The following is an 18,697-nucleotide window of genomic DNA, read 5'->3' as shown; positions in this document are numbered from 1 at the left end:
TCCTTTTAGCAGCTCCCTCTCCCTAGAGTCCCTAGGACCATTTGTATGTATTAGGGCTCTGTTACCTTGCGCACCGGGAAGAAACAAATGGTAAAACCAAAGGGTAAACGGGAAATGTCTTCTCTTTGGGGTTAAAATTGGTGCCTTAAAGCTCTTGGAGAATATCAGCCCTTCCACCTTTCCTTGCAGTTGCCACATGTGCAGAAGTAGAACGCTTCCACAGCCACAGTAGCTGCTATAACCTAACAGATGTAGTTTTCACACTGAAGGGCGAAATCTGAGAGGTTGAAATGCAGCGAAAATTTTAAAAAATAAGTTATGAGACCTAGATTCTCGACCCATCTTTCCCGCTAATTGTGTATGCTTGAGTGATTAATTTATTCTCACTATTCCTCCACGTGTTTTGTTTTGTTTTGTTTTCCTACAAAATGAGGTGGAGGACCAGGGGTTGAGGGAGGGAGGACAGTGAACCAAGCAGTTGCTTGATTCGGTTTAAAATGTACCACTATAATTCTGTGATAGGTTGTTTTGTGGAAAAACTATGGGATGGAGACTGGTCCGTTTGTCTAAAATTTAAAGTAGCAACAATTTTCTGAGTTGCCTGTTTGCGATGAGCAGAGATACAGTCTTGATATCTCTTCATTCACTGTTCATACTCAATGAAACTGCCTGTGCCTTCTGAGGAAAAGAATATATGTCTGATATATTTCTGGTATGGTCTTCCCAGATTGTTAAAGATGAGTACAAACTGGTTATGGGAGCCCTAGTTTTATACTTAGTAAGTCTGGGAACAATAATGACTGGCTTGAAATTTGCCATGTATGTTAGTATAGAAATATACTACACTTCTTGAGAGACTGGGGATCAGCTGGCAAAGTCTATCTGAACAAAGAGGAGCATCAGGTAAAAGAGAAAGTCATTAAACAGAAGATGTGCCCAGGCACGGCATCCTGCCTCTTCAGTCTGCTGAGACGCTGTGACCTCTATTTGATCAACTAATCAATCAATACAATAGTGTGTTGCACACCATAAATACACCGGAGTTCTGAGGAAGAGGACATGATTATGGACAGGCATCATTAGAAAAGATTTCAGAGAAGAGGTGGAATTTAAGAAGGAACTTGAAGAATAGGAGAAAATGCATAGATGGAGAAAATGAGAATGCTTCCAAGGTGAAGGACGGCATGAGCCCAGATGTGAAGAACAGAATGTCTCTGTGAGCACTGGGGCAGAGCAGGTTAGCCAGCATCAAAAACTGAGTGGAGAGCAGTGGAAGGCATGTCTGGAAAGACAAATTAGGTTGAGACTGAGGATGGTTGAGGAAAGAAATTTGAACTTGAGATTATACAGTTCAGGAGGTTGCAACCTGGTGACCCATGAGTTGGAAGTGACCTGCTGGTCTTTTTTTTTGGTCCAGAGGATTTTTTTAAAACTGGATTTGAATGCAGTAGGCTGGGCATCTGTTATTCTGTTTATCACAGTTTCCATCACTTTTTTTTAAATTTTATTTTTTTAAGATTGGCACCTGAGCTAACAACTGTTGCCAATCTTCTTTTTTTTTCTTCTTCTTCTCCCCAAAGCCCCCTAGTACACAGCTGTATAACCTAGCTGTAGGTCCCCCTGCTTGTGCTATGTAGGGCACCGCCTCAGCACAGCTTGATGAGTGGTGCCATGTCAGCGCCCTGGATCCTAACCAGAGAAACCCTGGGCTGCCAAAGTGGAGCACACAAACTCAACCACTCTGCCACGGGGCTGGCCCCACCATCACTTTTTAAAAACTTTTTATTTTGAAATTATTTGAAAAGAGTTGCAGGGTCAATAAAGTACTCCTTCATATCCTTCATCTAGACACACATACAGAGACATCTATTTTTTTTATAAATCATTTGAGAGTACATTGCAAATATAATGGCCCTTTACTTCCTAATAATTCAATATATATTTCCTAAAAACAAGGACATCCTCCTACAAAACCATTATACATTGATCAAATTCAGAAAATTTAGCATCAATATAATAATATTTACTATACTGCCTATATTCAAATTTTATGTCCTCTATATCATTTTTTCCTCTACTTCAGGATCCAGTACCAGATCTCTCATTCATTTAGTTGTCTTGACTCTAATTCTTCAGATTTTTATGACCTTGACATTTTTAGGGAGTAAAGGTCAGTTTTTAGAATGTCCCTGACTTTGGATTTTTAAAATAGTTCTTCATGGTTAGATTCAGGCGATGCATCTTGGGCAGGAATACAACATGGGTGATGTTTTGTCTTTTTCAGTGCATCATATCAAGAGGCACATGATTGGTGACATTAACTTTGTCCCATTATTGGTGACATTAACTTTGATCACTTGATTAAAATGCTGTCTGTGAGGTTTTTCCATAGTAAATAACTATTTTTTCTCTTTGTAGTGAATAAGTGATATGTGGAGAGATGTTTTGAAATTCTATAAGGATCCTATTCCTCACTCAAGTTTTGCCAAATAGCTTTACCATCTATTGATAATTCACGAGCAGGCTATTTCTTTGCTTTAAAAATTCCCAATGGCAGCAGGATTCTTTGGAAATCTCTATGTGAATAATCCTACTACTTGAAAATAAATATTTAAATCAATCAATCAATATTTATTTCCAGTCTCTAAATCTTTTATTTATGTTTCTTGACCTACTGCTGGCTAGGACTCAAGTACAATGTTGAATAGAAGGAATAAAAGCAAATATCCTTGCCTTATTTTGGATCTTAGGGAGAAAGCATTCTGTCTGTTCACTGTAGGATTTTAATAGATGTTCTTTGTCAGAGGAAATTTCTTTCTATTCCTACTTTTCAGAGTATTTCATAATCATAAATGGGCATTAAAATTTCAAAATTTTATGCCTCTACTGAGATGACCATATTTTCTCCTTTATTCTATTAAGATAGCAAATTAATGGTTGATTATTAGTAGACCAAACTTGCATTACTGGGATAAAACTCACTTGGCATTGATATGTTTTGCATTTTATATATTGCGTGATTCAATTTTCCAATATTATCTTAGGGATATTTACACCTATGTTCATGAGGAATATTGATCTAACACTTTCTTTCCTTGTAATAAATATACTTGGTTATTTACATCACAGTTTTGCCGACCTCAAAAAACTAGATATGAAATATTACTTCTTCCTTTATTTTAGGAAGTGTTTGTGCAGAATGGCTTTATTTCTTCCAAAAATATTATAGAATTCACTTATGAAGCCATCTGAGTCAGAGGTTTTCTTTGGGAGAAGATTTTTGATAACAAAGTCAATTTCTGCTTCAGTTATCTATTGCTGTGTAATAAAGTACACAAAAATTTAGAGGTTTAAAACAGTAACAATTTATTATTTCTCACATCTCTGTGAATTGGCTGGCTTGGTATGGGCTCACTGATAGGGTTGCGTTTACCAAGAGGGTTCGCTGAGCTGGGAGTCCCAAGATGGCCTCACTCCCAAGTCTGTCAGTTGGTGCTGGTTGATGGATTAGTCTTGCCTTCCATGTTTTCTTTCATCCTGGGAAGTCTCAGAAGAGTGTTGCAAAAGATTAAAGGTGGAAGCTGCAAGGTATCATAATGTCAGGCCTCAGAAGCTGCGCACCATCATTTCTGCCACATTTTATTGATCAAAGCAAGTCACAGGGCCATTCCAGATTCAGGAGAAGGGCAAGAGACTCTGTTTCTAAATGGGAAGAGTAAAGGGACATGCAGAATGTAATGAATTGCTGCAGCCAGCTTTGCAAACAATCTACTGCAGTCAATTCAGGACAGAACAATTCATATCCCTTCCACATGCAAAATATACTCACTCCTCTTTCAGACCCCCAAATTCTCATCCAATCAGAGCATCAGGCTTAAAGTCCATGATCTCCTAATATAAATCTGGTCCAGATATTGGTGAAGTATCTTGGATGTAGTTCTCTTAGCACAGAGAACTGTGACCTAAAATGACATTATCTCTGCCCAAACACACAAGACAAATGTTGAAAATGGGTAGGATATTTGCTATAGGAATTCCTATTCAAAGGCAAAGGACAAGAAACTCATAGAAACACTGGTGTGTAGCAGTTCTCACCTCCAACCATGCGCCTGTTGTTAATTCCATCTTCTACAGGTGTACAGAATGTTCCTTGATTAGGGCCCAGTACTAATCCCTGAGAGGAGTTCCCTAACCTATGGTTCTTCTTATCTCTTGGTCTTTCCCTCTGAGTGTTGATCTTGCCCTCTGAGATACCTTTCTTTATTCATAAGAAATGATGACTGTGTTTGCAGCTGAGTAAGTTTTTCAGTGTACTTTCAGCCTGTAGAAAGTTAGGGGTTCAGAGAGCTCTTGCATTTTGTGTTGTCTTTGACCCTTCTTAATTTAATCTGTGTAGCTCGAATCAGCTCGTTAAGCTGTTGATCAAATTGATGGACACAGCAGGTAGGTCTGCTGTCTCGGTGAACACAGCAGGGTGGTCACAGGTGAGCTTAAAAACTTTGTGGGCTTTCTATGTATCAGGTTATATCAGGACAACGCCTTTACGATTCTTAGAAGGTCTTTTGCCTAGTTAAGAGAGTCTAGCTAGTATCACCTTAAATACTTCAAAGGATTCAAACAAAGAGTTTTACAGTCTTGACCTTAATTTTATCTATAACATGAGGCCATTTCTTACTTTGAGAATCTTATGCTAGTTTGAGACTAGACATGTGAAAAAGTTTCATTTTCCAATCTAATACATCCTGGGTCCTTCATATTTCCTTTAAATTCTGTTTGGAAACTGTTACTGCTTTAGATTGTCTCTCTTCTCACATCTTATGCAGCTTAAAACAAACAAACAAACAAAAAAATCAATTGATACTTTCAAGCTTCTACTTAGAAAACTTCTTACCCTTGCTTTGTTACAGTCAATTCTTCACACAAAAGACAGAACGATCCTCGTAAAAGTTCATGGCGGTGGTCCACCACTAACTCAAACGGTGTTTTGAGAGAGTTAAAAAAAGCTGTCTCTTCCTTAAGACATTTGCTGACATCTAATGGAGAATTATAACAAATATACCTATCTATGATGGCTACAAATGTGAATGGCAGTTCCTAAAGTTGTGCACTGCAAAATTTGCATAACTATACTACTGGCTTTGCGTTATTCCATGCTCAAAATCTTCTGATGGCTTCCCTTCACAGTTAGACAACAATAATATTAGAAGTCCTTACCTTCCTGTATGCAGAATATATAAATAGTTCCTACAAACTAATAATATAATGGGCAAAACACTTGAATAGACCCTCTAAAAAGAAGGATATAAAAATGGACAAGAAGCATGTGAAAAAGTATTCAACATCATCATATGTCAGAAAAATGCACATTAAAACTACAATGAGATCTATGAACCCACTAGAATGGCTAAAATGAAAAAAGACTGGGTTACATGGGTGAATGTATTTATCAAAATTTATCTAATTCTCTACATAAAATCTGTGTATTTCGCTGTATATAAATTTTGCCTCAATTAAAAAAGAATCTGCCTGGGTCCAACATGATCTTTCTCCTGACTGCCTCTCTGATCTCATCTCCTAGCTCACAGTGCCCCAAGCAACATGCCCTTCTTCTTCCTCAAACCCACCATATATACTCGCCCATTCTTTGCATCCGCTCTTTGCCTGAAACACTCTTCCCAAGATAGTTTCATGGCTTGCATCCTAGCTTTTTTCAGGTTTCTGCTCACCCGTCATCAGGTGAGAGATCTCTGACCACTCTCTCAGAAATTATATCTATTCCTCCACTTATCCTTGGATGCTATATGACTTTAACTTCTTTTTCTTCTATAATGTCTGAATTATGTGTTATTTGTTTATTTTCTTCTCAAACTAGATTGTATGTTTAATGATGGCAGGGATTTTTGTTGTTGTTCATCACTGTATCCTCAGTTCTTAAAACAATGTCTGGCATAGAATAGGCCCTCAGTAAATACTTGTTGAATGAATATCTCTAATGTACTTCGAAGTACATTATCTCCTGGTCTAAACATTGCCAGCAGACTCTCTCCCATTGCTTTAAAATCTTTTCCTTGACAAACTGAAATGGCAAGCAATAGGATATATTGGAGTATATGAGGAAGCCATTTGGTGTAAACCTAATTTGGCCTGACTTTGTTTTTTCCAAAAGGGCCTGACTGTGGCCATTGAGCAGGCATTGCATATCTGCTTTAAAACATTTCCTATGGCAAGAACAAATGGCCTTAAGATAAAGGTGCAACTTCCCCCGACACTGGCATTTCCTTAAGGATAAGCATCTTTCCTTAGGCTAGGAACTGACTGCTGCATTCACCTTTGACCACTCAGCTCACCTGTGACCACCCAGCTTGAGACAACAGACCTGCCACCCTGCTGTGTCCACCAACACATCAGACCTACCTGCTGTGTCCATCAATCGCTGTGCCGACAGAGCAGTCTCACGACTATTGTAAAAGGGACATTTCAATCATACGTGAAACATCTTGTTTGGGGGTATATAACCACTTTGTGCACCCCACTTCTTCAGTGCCCTTTCTTCCTTCAGGAAGAAAGGCCCTGGGCCATGATCCTCAGATTTTAGCTCAGAATAAACTCTCCCAAATTTTCATTTATAGATTGGTTATGGATTATTTTCATCGACACCTATAAGACTGCATCTTATCTCTCTCTACAAGTGCCTCCCTTACCTGCAGCACCTAGGAGGAAATTGTTTTCCTGTGATAAAGCTGTTCCTCTAACCCATGTTTCAGACTATAGTTTTGCTGGTTAACTGTGTCCTTCCAGGCAGGTATGGGTCACGCATATGCAACTCAAGACCCGTAGATCATGTCCACTCTCAGTATCTGAATTCCAATTCAGCTGTGTAGCTCGAATCAGCTCGTTAAGCTGTTGATCAAATTCACTTGTTAAATTAAAATGACTGAAATTATCAGGTTGACCAGGCTTTGGTATGGCCACTCAATTCTTATCTGTTCAGTTTAAGATAGAAAAGACGGACAGAAACAGACATTCACATATAAAAATAAGTTAAAATATTTGAAATAGAAAAGGACCCAATATTTTCACTGGAGATGGAGAATTGGCCAGTGGCTATAATTGATGGAGAACTTTGGTTGGCATTCTAGGGGTATGATTAGTCATTATTAGGAAAATGAATGGCTGCATAAGTACAGTACTTGTATTAAGTATTTTATGCTCAAGATTAAACAAGAGGAATTGTCCATAGAGTATTTATCTCAAGCACCTCAGGCTACTTCTCATTTCATAACTGGCCCTGGGATCAAGGAAGTGGGACATCAAATTGAATCTCTTTGTTTTGACCTAAACACCTAAGTTAGTGGCTCCATAAAGACAGATAATGGATCAAACATGGCACATTGTTTAAATAAATCAGAAAAATATTTACATTTGTTCATTTCATGGCATAAGTACATTCTGTGCAGTGCTGAAACGAAGTAGTTATAGTAATGGATAACAGTAGTGAATATTTGATTCAACTTACCAACATTTTCTGAGCATGTGTTAAGCATTAGGCAAGACATTGTAGATACAAAATGAACCAGATGTTGTTCCCAAGCTTGACAGGAACACAGGTGGAAGAGAGCTGTGACGTAAGACAGATACGTACACAAATGAGTATTACACTTGAAGTCAAACTTTGAAATACACCATAATCAAATTTAGTGTACAATTAGAAAATGCAAAGGCAGATTCCGTCTTAAATGTTTTCAGGTGGGAATTTCAGGCAGAAGGGATATCATCATGCAAAAGGGTGTACAGACAGGAACTTGCATGTATATTGGTGGGATGCTGGTGTCCTACTTCAAGAAAAACTTAGAATTGGAAGAAAGATATAACGAGAAGTAAGTTTGGAAAATTAAGCAGAGGGAAAGTTGATGGAGGGCTGAGGAGTTTAGACTTTATCACATTTTCCACAGAGAACTCCAAAAGTTTTCTGAGGGCAGTAATGACATGGTCAAATCTGTATAATAAAAAGTTACCTCCATAAATGCGTGTTGGTTGGACTATGGGTAGGAGAGAATAAAGGCAGTGTCTATAATTAGCTGCAGATCACCTAGAATGGTGATAGATCTATTACGTGTTAGCAAATATTCTATACTCAAAAGAGCAGAGATACGTTTATATGGGTGTCTTTATACACAGGAGGAGGCATTTACACACACACACACACACACACACACGCACACACGTGCACGTGCACGCACACACACACACATACATTGGTTTGGCAGAGAATCAGCGAATCTGAGAGGTAGAATATTACAATGCTTAAGGATATGGGCTTTAGAATCAGATGAAAGAAAAGCCTGGCTCCTTCAATAGCTGTATAAATTTGCCTAAGGTATTTAAACTCTCTAATATAAAATTTAAAAATACTGACTTTACAGTTTTGTTAAGCAATAAATGTAATAACTTACATGAAGGATTGAATATAGTTCTGGCCTATTGTAAGAATAGCTGAGAGCTAACATTACCACTGTTGCCATTTTCACTGTTGTTGCCAGTTTGAGACCTATCCCAAGTCAATGAGTAATTTGGTAAAAGCATTTACCAGAAGCAGCGTGGGGTCTACAGAGTCAGGAAGATAAAGCCCGACTCTCCATGACAATAGTTTTGCCGACACAGAACACAGAATCCTCCAAAGACTGTTCCAAGTTTCATTCCCAGAAATTACTTCGATGAGTAAACACTTGCTGTCTCTCTTGCAGCTTCTCTATGTATCTACTAATTCATTAGGCTGCTCTTGCTCAGGAACGATCCTCAAAGCGCTGAACACACCAAAGTTTATCAAACAGATTGTTCCCAAGTTTATACCGTAACAGCTTCTATGACTCAGAGACAGCAGGCTACAGGGATTACAAGGGATTTTTTTACTTTTTTAAAACAAAATTTTAAAAACAACTTTAGCAGAAACAATAATATTTACAACAAATGAAAAACAAAATAAAGAACTCAGAAAAGATGATGTGGGGACTTTGTCGTCAGCTCTGGTTGTTGACTCACTGCATGCTTGGTTCCAAAGAGAGAGTAAACGAACCAACATATTCCCTGAAAACAGGGATCCATGAGAGCAAGACTGAAGACTGAAGAATCACACACTCAGCACAACACAGCATCATCCGAGGGTTTAATGAGTCAGAAAGCTTTCATTAGAACAGCCAATCTCTCACAAATCCAATGACATGGATATTGAAGAGAGCATTGTCCCGGGCTCCACTGTCACTGGAAAGGCCTGGTTCCATAATGGACATCTAGAGGTCTGCCTCCCAACTATCTCCCTCTTTACATGCCCCATAAAGGTACACAGATCTTGGATTCATTTCCTTCTCCCTGACTCCCATATTATCTAGGTAGACAGAGGTGAGGGGGTACTAGAGAGAGAGGACCTGAGAAATAAAGCCTTAGATTACATTATTGAATGTACTCTGCTGAATAAATTTCCTCAGAATAGCAACAGTGAAATATAGACTTTTATCCACTGATAAATCGTGAAATAAGTGAGAACTTTTGTAGCTTTAAAACTCTTCCAATTATTTTTCTTGGGAAATAGGCTGTGGCCTTGCTCCTTTCACCCGTCTCCACTTTTCGAGCCTCCTGCTCTTCAACAGTCCCTCACGCGTCGGGGAACTCCATTCAGCCATCTATCCACTGACTTCCAAGCATACCCAATATACTTGTTCAAGCACCCTTGCCCGGAATTCTCTTTTTCCTCATGATAACCTGTAGAAATAATTCTTTTGACGTTTCACCAAGTTCCCTTCTCCTCCAAGAAGCCTTCCCAGTTGCCTCTTTTGCCTTTTAAACATTGCTATAAGACTTTGCTTCTAACATATTAGCTTGACATCACTTTGCTTTCCTAAATATCTAATTCCCCAAGCATATTGTAAGACCCCAGGAATCAGAACCATGACTTTTATATTGCTGCATCTTCTGAAATGCCTGGCATAATGGTTATTGCATCAGAGTTGAGAATGCAAAAGCAAATCCTAGCTTTACTATGTACCACCTGTGTAAATTTAGGTATATTATTTTTTATTATTTTACCTCTGATTCCTCGTTCGTAAAAATGGATGTAATATCAATTTCAAAGCGTTGTTATGAGGATCAACTATGACAATATACGTAAAATACTTAAAATGACACTTGACCCATTGTGTGTGTTCAACAAATGGCAGCTTAAACAACTTCTGTGTTCTATACAGTTGAGGTGTAATAATTATCTTCTCCAGATAACTCACTCAGATTATGCCCTCGATTTGGCCTGCAATTAAAAGCAGAATAGCCATTTGAGAGAAAGCACACCTAAGCACTTAATGACAACTCTAATCTACAGGAAGAATAGCTCTTAATGTGACATATTGTTATCAAACCCACTTGTCTCTGTGAGCAATTTATGCTATGCGGCTAGTATTACCTGCTGATTCCTATGGAATTTATTGCGATGAAAAACGTTCCAAAAACTGGAAAGTCTTTCCAAGACACATTAAATAGTCATCTGAATAACTTAAAGAAAATTTTTAAGAGGAATGTGAGTTTTGTTTCAGTCAGGTGAATTAGTGAGCTTTCAGGGTTCTTCCCAGCCTTGCGATATTGGCACCATTCTTAGGTCATGTCTTCCTAACCATATTATCTGTGACCTGGGTGAACTTCTATTTTAGATCACTTTGGTATGTAATCAGTAACTATTAAGATTGACCATCGGGCAAACAAATCCAATTAAAGTGCATTTAACTCCACCAAAACATTTTCAAATTATCCATATACCCCTTTAGTTACAGAAATTATATTGCATATTGCAATTGCATTGACTAAAAGTTGATTATTTTATATATATATATATATACATAAAAAGGATATATATCTTCTTTTCTGAAAAAATGGTCACTCCTTCCTGAGTGATCCCATTGTATATTACACAAAGTTCTTTTACAGCGCCATCAATAGTTTATTGCTCCTGGGGGGCAGGCAACAATTAGTATTTATTCATCTTTTAATCCTACTCTTAGAGCCCAGCACAATGCTGGCCTATGGTAGATGGTCAATGTCTGTTCTTTCAATCAATTAATACATTTTCTTAGTTGTTCCTACTCCATCACTTCCTTGCTCTACGACTTTGAGCAAATCATCAGTCTCTCTGGGCTGCACTTCTGTTTCTTCCATGCAAAAGGAAGGATTTGAATCTCTGAAATTCTATAATTTTATGAAAATAATGAAACAGCATGAAAAGAGACATTAGATACAATGGGTTTGTCCTTAGGGGCACTCCTAGATATGTGTACAGGACAATGCTGGTGCTCAGCTTTCCAGATCTCACTTTCTTCTTGCCCAGATTATCTCCCTCAGTACAGAGAGTGACAGTGTTAGTAAGAGCAGAGATAAAACCACCTTCTTTATTAGATCTGGGTGAGGGCAACAGGCCCCCGAAACATGCAGAAAGTCAGATCTGCCTTGGCTTTAATATGGTTAGAGAGCGTTACTGGACCTCACCCTCTATTTTTTTAATGGACTGATTACCAGGCCCAAGGATCAAAGACAACATCCTGTTGTTTATCTTTACTCTTTTACTTTAATGACTTCTGACACTCCATCAGGGTGTCTTGGAGATCCAGATGGAGTTTTGATTGCCATAAAAGATGAAATGATAGAAAACTCATCAGGCTCTATAATGTCCTACACTATGAATCTAACGGGGGATGGAGAATCGCATTACCCTGGTTTAAAATGAACTCTCCCTAATGCTTATTTTTTCAGATAAGGAACCTAAGACTTAGACAGACAAACTGATTTCCTTGTCCTGGGGACTGGTCAAGCAGAAAAGCAGAGTTTCCTCAAAATATCAGGAATGAGCGTTTCCTCGGAAAAACACTGCTTGGTGAACATGAACCTTTGAATTCCATCCCCAGTGGTGCTCCTCGTGCAATCTCAGGTACTAATAACCCTTCCTTTCCTTAGAATCCTAACAGGTATAGAGGGATAAAAGGTAGAAAGAATCAGCTTTACTAATGGCTGTTCAGTAAAACACGAAATACAGAGCTTCTTGGTAAAGCTAGATTTGAGATTGCAGCCAGGATCTTGGGCCAACCTGGGACCATCTTAACACTTTGCCCTAAATGTGGACATCAGCATCAGTGGGAAGAGTAGGGTCCAATTTATTCGTTCACATGACAAAGAAGAAGCTGGAAAATGGTCCACCTTCACCAAATGGAGGAACATTTGCCTCGGTTCGTCTGCTTCATGCTGGATGCGAGATGTGAGAAAGCCCTGTGCCCTCCTATAAGACAAGGAGCAGAAAGTACAAAAGGGAAGGAGAATAAGAAAAGCACTCATAATGTCATTCAATTTAATAAACACATTGCCAAGTGAAGTTACCCCACAGGGCATGAAGCTCTCAACTTTCAAATCCTCCACTCCTGTTCCCTGAGTTGGAACAAACATGGGTGGAAAGAGACAGGAAGTGTCCACTCCAATACTCTGCTTTAAGGGGAGTAGAGTAAAAATGTCTCTCCCATGATATTGTAAAGAAGGAAGAATCAGCTCCTCCTTCTATAAGCTTTTAGTTTAGGTTTTCATTTCTCACCTGCACTATGGCAACAGGCCTCTTAATTAGTATGTTCATCATCATTCTTCTCATTTGTGTTTTTCACAACGTCAAGGAAGATTTTCCTTTTAGAAGATTAAATCATGCTACCAACATTCTACCAAACCTTCAATATTTCCTTGAAAAAGTCACTAGTTCTTTCTGTGCCTCAGTTTCCTCTTTTATAAAATGGGGAATGATGGTAATTGCTGTGTAAGGTTTTTAAGGAGGTTAAATGAATTTATATCATAAAGCACTAATAGGTGCTAGCTATTATTCTCCTCATTAGATTTATCTTCTTCTGCCTTGGCTCAGCTACTCCTGGTTCAGTACATGGCATTCCTGTCAGTTGGTACTATACTGCCACAGTTCCTAGAGTAATATGGGTTTGAGGCTGGAAGTACTTAGCCCATTCATTTACTTTAACACCACCTAATAGATCTTGTTGACCCAGGACACAAGGGCCCAGAGATGACCATTGGGTTTTCCAGTTGAGCCCTGTCTTTCTGCAAATGTGGCTTAGGCTACAGTGCTGCAGAGCGAACTCCTGATCATCTAAAACTGAGGTGCTAGAGAGAGAGCGTGACTAGAGACACAAGTTGCAGCTTTAACCTTTTAGAAACAATCACAGCAGCCATGAAATTATCATAAATGAGTGCAAAGAAAAAAAGAAAGCCAAAGACAAATATGTAAAGAATATATTACGGGCAGTGGCCTTTAACCACCTATATGTCTTGAACCAATCATGAATATTGTCTTACGTGTTCCCACAGTAAACTGAAGAGGCAGTGAAAGTGAGGTAGTGGTATAGCATTATAATTGAGTCATTGCAGCTTCGAGATTAAAAGACTTGTCCAAGGTCACACAGCTAGTTAGCTGCATAGCTACAAATAGAACCCAGGTTCCCTACACCTTTGCTAAAGAAAACCTGTTGAAGTGAGCTGTGATGGGACTAGAGAAAGCCTTACTGTGGCTGATGCAAGGGTGAAATTTCAAGCTTTGGTCTTTGGGAAGGCAATGCCTTTTTCTGCTCATCTCACCTCACAACTTTTAAGCTCTTGGCAGAGAGACCCTGAAAAAATAGAAAATATTATTAGTGTTAGAAAAGTGCCAATTCCAGCTAAGCTCTGTTGAGCCAGTAATTCAATGTCAGAGGATCGGTAGAAAGGGTAAGAATAAATAGCTTCTAAGGTTCTCTGAGCATTTGAATTTATGATCTATAAAACTCCATCCATAAAAGGGAAAAAAATTTGGCCATGTAAAAATTACAGACAAGTTCTGCCCAGGACTTAGTCATTAGCAAAGGAGTTTCTCATAAATGTAAAGTTAAGGGTATTTCTGGGTTTTTAACAGACCTAAATGTTTTAGGTATTATGGAGCCTTACTAAGTGGAAGTGACCATGTAAAAAAACTAGATTGTTACTATCCCTCACCTTATGAAGCTTAGAATCTAGAGGAAGGGAAATGTAAGTCTGGAAGTCGTCTAGTAATACAATTTAGATTTTTCTTCCCTGAGTTACCTTTATGGAAGACAATAAAATGTATACCAGATGAACTTAATCTTCTATCATGCCTATCAAACACCTTAGCTAATGTGTTCCTTGAATTAACAAAATCTTTCTCTGTGAGGTATGTGGGTTTCTCAGTGGAGCTGGAGTACGTAAAGAGATCCCAGAGCAAGCAATAGAAAATTTGCTTTGTCTTCAAGGAGTTTGCAATCATATCAAAAAAGGTTTGAGCTGGGTTTTTTTTTTCCTTTTTAAAGTAATAAAATTTCAATGGGGAAAATATGAAAAGAAAAACCATCATCCCAAATCCCACCACTCTTACACTCTCTGGCCAAATCTTAGTTTCTTTTGCTTATCCCTCCTTCTCTTGTGGATTCTTAAATATATCCGACCCAGGGCTGGCACTTGGACTTTTCGTCTTTTCTGTCTTCACTTTCTCCAAAGTGCATCTAATCTCCTGGCTTTAAGTGCCATCTGTATGGTGATGGCTCCCAAATTTATAACTCCAGCCTGGATAACTAGCTACCCCTTCAGTGTGACTCATCGCCCTCCTCAGCCTCCAGCAACCACTAATATGTTCTCCAACTCCATAATTGGTCATTTTGAGAATTTTTTGTAAATGGAACCATACACAATATAATCTTTTGAGATTAGCTTTTTTTCATTCAGCATAATTCCCTTGAGATCCGTCCAAGTTGCCGCATGTATCAATTGTCGTTTCCATGCTATGTATATAGCACTATTTATTTAAACATTCACCCATAGAAAGGTATTTGAATTGTTTTCCATTTTTGGCTGTTACAAATAAAGTTTCTATGAACATTCACATATACGTTTTTGTGTGGACATATATTTCCACTTCTCTGGGATAAATGACCAGAAATGTGATTGTTGGGCTGTATGTTAAGTTTCCTAGGAAACTGCCTAATTATTTTCCAGAGTAGCTATACCATTTGACATTCCCATCAGCAATATGTGAGAGACCTAGTTTCTTCCAGTATTTTTCAATTGATTTAACCAAGGTTACTTTTTTGGCCCATATTTAGCATCTTACATCTGTAAGATGAGTTTTCTACAAAACATTGAGTTTTCTACAAAACACAGACTTAGAAATGTCATTCCAGCCATTTCCTTTCTTCCACTCCCAACAGCCAAGTGTGCCTGTCTGATGCACCCAAATCCCTCAGGGTCCTACTTTCTACCAGGGGTCAGGAGCTAATCTGAAAACCAAATTTATAGCAGGAAGTGCTATGAGAATGCACCATGCTCCCCAGTAACATACTGGTATTTTGTCCGGGGATTTCTGGAGACAAACTTAAATAAGAAGAGATTTGAAAGGTGGGAATTTTAGTCTCCAAGGAAGCTAATTGGAAAAAGACTTTCTCTTGCTAAAAGAGAAGCACTAGACATGGACTCTAATTCTAGGTTTGCCACTAATTGTGTGAGTTTGGATAAGCCGCTCCATTCTGTGCCTGAGTTTCCTCACCCGTAAAAATGAAAGAGGCAGAGCAAATTTAATGTTCTATAATTCTAAACCACACCAATGCACCATCTGATTGAAAAATGTGAATCTCATCTATGATGAAATTCTTGCATGACTCTGATTGGAAGCGCTCAAAGATAGGGATAATTTGAGCATTGAGCGTATTTAAATGATGCCTAAGAGCCCTCTGGGGTGAGCCAATTTTCTGAGCACCTTTCTAATAAAGACATAAGGTGTTTTCACTGCTTCTTCCGAGAGCACAGTGTTGAAGAAATCCTCCACTTCTACAGGTTTCCTGTATCAGGATACTCTAAAATCTACACTCTGATTCTCTGATTGTTTTATTTCTAATCTAAATCAACATTGAAAATCAGTGATCAGGAATAAATCAGGACAGAATGAGACCACCTTTTCTAAGGTTAAATGGAGCTTGGGGGTAGGGAGGGAGCAGGAATGAGAGAGGAGGAGGAGGAAGCTGGTGAATAGGCCTGAGATGATTAATTAGCCAGTAGGCAGATACACATCCATCCAATAAGAACAGTATCATTAAGATTGGTTTATAACTAATTGCAAAAGCATCCTTGCTTAAAAGGAACTTCACACAAAAAAGTACATCACCTAAGCAATTTGGAAATCTGTTTCAAAAGATGTTTTTCTCCCAACCTGTCATCCCAAGACAAAGGAGCAAAGAATACTGTGTATACATGGAGGAAAGAGAAGGATGAAAGTAATATTCAGCCTAAGAATGCTGACATTCTGGTGCTGGAGGAGAGACAGGCAGAAATGTAGGTCCAAGAAATAGGTAAGTAGAAGTCTAAGAAAACAAATAGTGAGGAGTGATAAGGAAGAGCATTGTCAGAAAATCATGTTGACATTCAGAAAACTACTTGGTTAATTGGATCAATAAAAGTTTTACAATCTTGGATTTGAAAGGATTTGAAAGGTCATATTGCCAGCCACCTTCCTCTTTTTCCTTTGCTCAAATTTCTTTTTCAAGGCAATCGTTTATTTATTCTCCCATTTACTCAGCACATACTTTTTTGAGGTCTTACTATGGACCAAGTACTGCCATAGATCCTAACACCAAAGTGATTAAGACAGTGCTTTTCATCAAGGAGTTGTCACTCTGGTCCGGTCTAGTCTAGGATGGACATCCAAAGAAATATTTACAAAATAACGAGATGTGTTTTTTTTGAGATACGTACTGGGGGCTATTGAAAACAAAAAGGAAGAACACTTATTTTTGCCTGGGTGAGTGGGAAACCCACAGGAAGGGGATTTATGGTCTGGGTGGGTAAGACTAGAAAAGGCTTCTTAGTTAGAGGATTATTTAAATCCAGCATTCCCCTTGAGAGTCTAACAGCACCAGTTTTGTTGTCTGAGGCACAGAGCTGGGGTGGGGGTTAGGGTGTGTGGATCCTCAAGCTCTTAGACTGTCATCAAATGGCAAAACGTCCCCCTCTTTCTTTTTGTGTTCTTACTTTCCACACATTCAAAATTACTGTTGTTTTATGTTCTGTTTCATGTCTATTTTGCTTTTTAGCCAGGGGATTTACTTGATAGCAGCACCATAGAATTTCAGCGCTAGCAAGTATCTCACAGAATGTAACTGGAAGTGACATTTCCACTGAGGAAACTGAGGCCCAGAAAAAGATGGCAACACACACACTGGAATATTCTAACACGGTTGGGACTAAACTTCTAATTGAGTTTTCTTTCCATTACCCCTCTCTCCCCACCTCACTCCCTTTTTTTTCTTTTTCAGGCTCTGCTTATAACCTCCCAAGGGTGCTACATAATACTTGTACATTCAGGCTATTTTCATTCTCGCATAATTTTCCCATGAAGATTTTGTTGTTTCCTCTTTCAGACGTGACCCGAGGACCCCGGGCTGGCCTCTTTAACTGATCCCTATGGCACCTTAAAAGTCAGTCCTCCCCAGGGAGACACATGGCTCAGGATTGCTTGTCCCAGTTACTGCATTCCCACCAGCCCTGGCCCTCTCAGCAGAGTGAAAATGCAAATGACTTGCAATCCATGTTGAGGAAAATGTTTAACGCATGCAGCTAGTTTGGCTTCCTTCAATGCCATTTACAAACTTTGCGGTTTGAATCTTTTCATTGAAGAATTAATTGATGGTTTTGAATGTTATTGGAGAAGAAACCCAACTAGTTTCTCAGGATATCCTTCTGGGAAATTTTCAGCTTCCGGAAGATTGTACTTCAGACGGTGTCAAAAAAATATAAATTCATGCCCTTGAAAGAATTCAGCTGTGGGTGGGCGGGAGATGGATATAAATTCCAAGTAAACAGAGATGGCTTAATAATGGAAAAGCGGGGCTGGCCCGGTGGCGCAGCGGGTAGGTTCACACGTTCCACATCTCAGCGGCCTGGGGTTCACCGGTTCGGATCCCAGGTGTGGACATGGCACCGCTTGGCACGCCATGCTGTGGTAGGCGTCTCACATATAAAGTAGAGGAAGATGGGCACGGATGTTAGCTCAGGGCCAGGCTTCCTCAGCAAAAAGAGGAGGACGGGCAGTAGTTAGCTCAGGGCTAATCTTCCTCGAAAAAAAAAAAAAAATAATAATGGAAAAGCCCTTTCCCCTTCTGTATCCTTGTCTTTCTCCAGTGACTTATTCAGAATTCTAAAGCCACAGCTGGTATTACACAGAGGCAGGAAAGTGTGGCTACGTTTACATGTGATCTGGGAAAGCCAAAAGTCCTCATCTGCTAAAAGTTTCTCTCTCCGTTGAACTTCCATCTGGTTTGGCCTGGTAAGTGTCTCTTTCAGATGTACATACCCTGAATTATGTAACCAGAACTCACAGGAGGAGAATACTAAAATGTACATTTGAGTACAGGTAAAATCACTAGCACAATGCTAGGCACAGAGCCAAGGTGTTTTGTGTATTTGATGATGATGCTTTATTCATTCATTTGCTGAATTAAATATCTGAACTCCCAGTTTACATCCAGCACTGCAGTTAAAAGATAAAGTAAGACACGGTCTCAGCCTTAAAGAGCTCACAGCCCCAGCGGAGGGAGAGCTTTAAAAACAGATGGTTTCAATACAGTGCAGCGAGCGATTATAA

The 18,697-nt window shown here is 39.0% G+C and overlaps 1 long non-coding RNA gene across 4 annotated transcripts in view; it reads right to left on the bottom strand.

The window, feature by feature from the left end:
* Positions 1-3,341: 3,341 nt before the first annotated feature.
* LOC102150677 (uncharacterized) overlaps positions 3,342-18,697 on the bottom strand; it is a 54,777-nt gene continuing 39,421 nt past the window's right edge. Inside the window, exons 2-6 of one of the 4 annotated variants that reach the window (XR_011438601.1) lie at positions 13,582-13,685; positions 12,229-12,307; positions 10,081-10,297; positions 7,517-7,618; positions 3,342-3,702 (exon numbers count right to left, since the gene is read on the bottom strand). This is a non-coding gene — a long non-coding RNA (uncharacterized lncRNA). The remainder of the gene's footprint in view (positions 3,703-7,516; positions 7,619-10,080; positions 10,298-12,228; positions 12,308-13,581; positions 13,686-18,697) is intronic. The other 3 variants (XR_002807968.2, XR_001380768.3, XR_001380767.3) reach the window with 3 other exon arrangements.

This window comes from Equus caballus, chromosome 5 (assembly GCF_041296265.1).
Source record: "Equus caballus isolate H_3958 breed thoroughbred chromosome 5, TB-T2T, whole genome shotgun sequence".
Lineage (NCBI taxonomy): Eukaryota > Metazoa > Chordata > Mammalia > Perissodactyla > Equidae > Equus > Equus caballus.
This window is presented reverse-complemented; position numbering and strand designations above follow the sequence as displayed.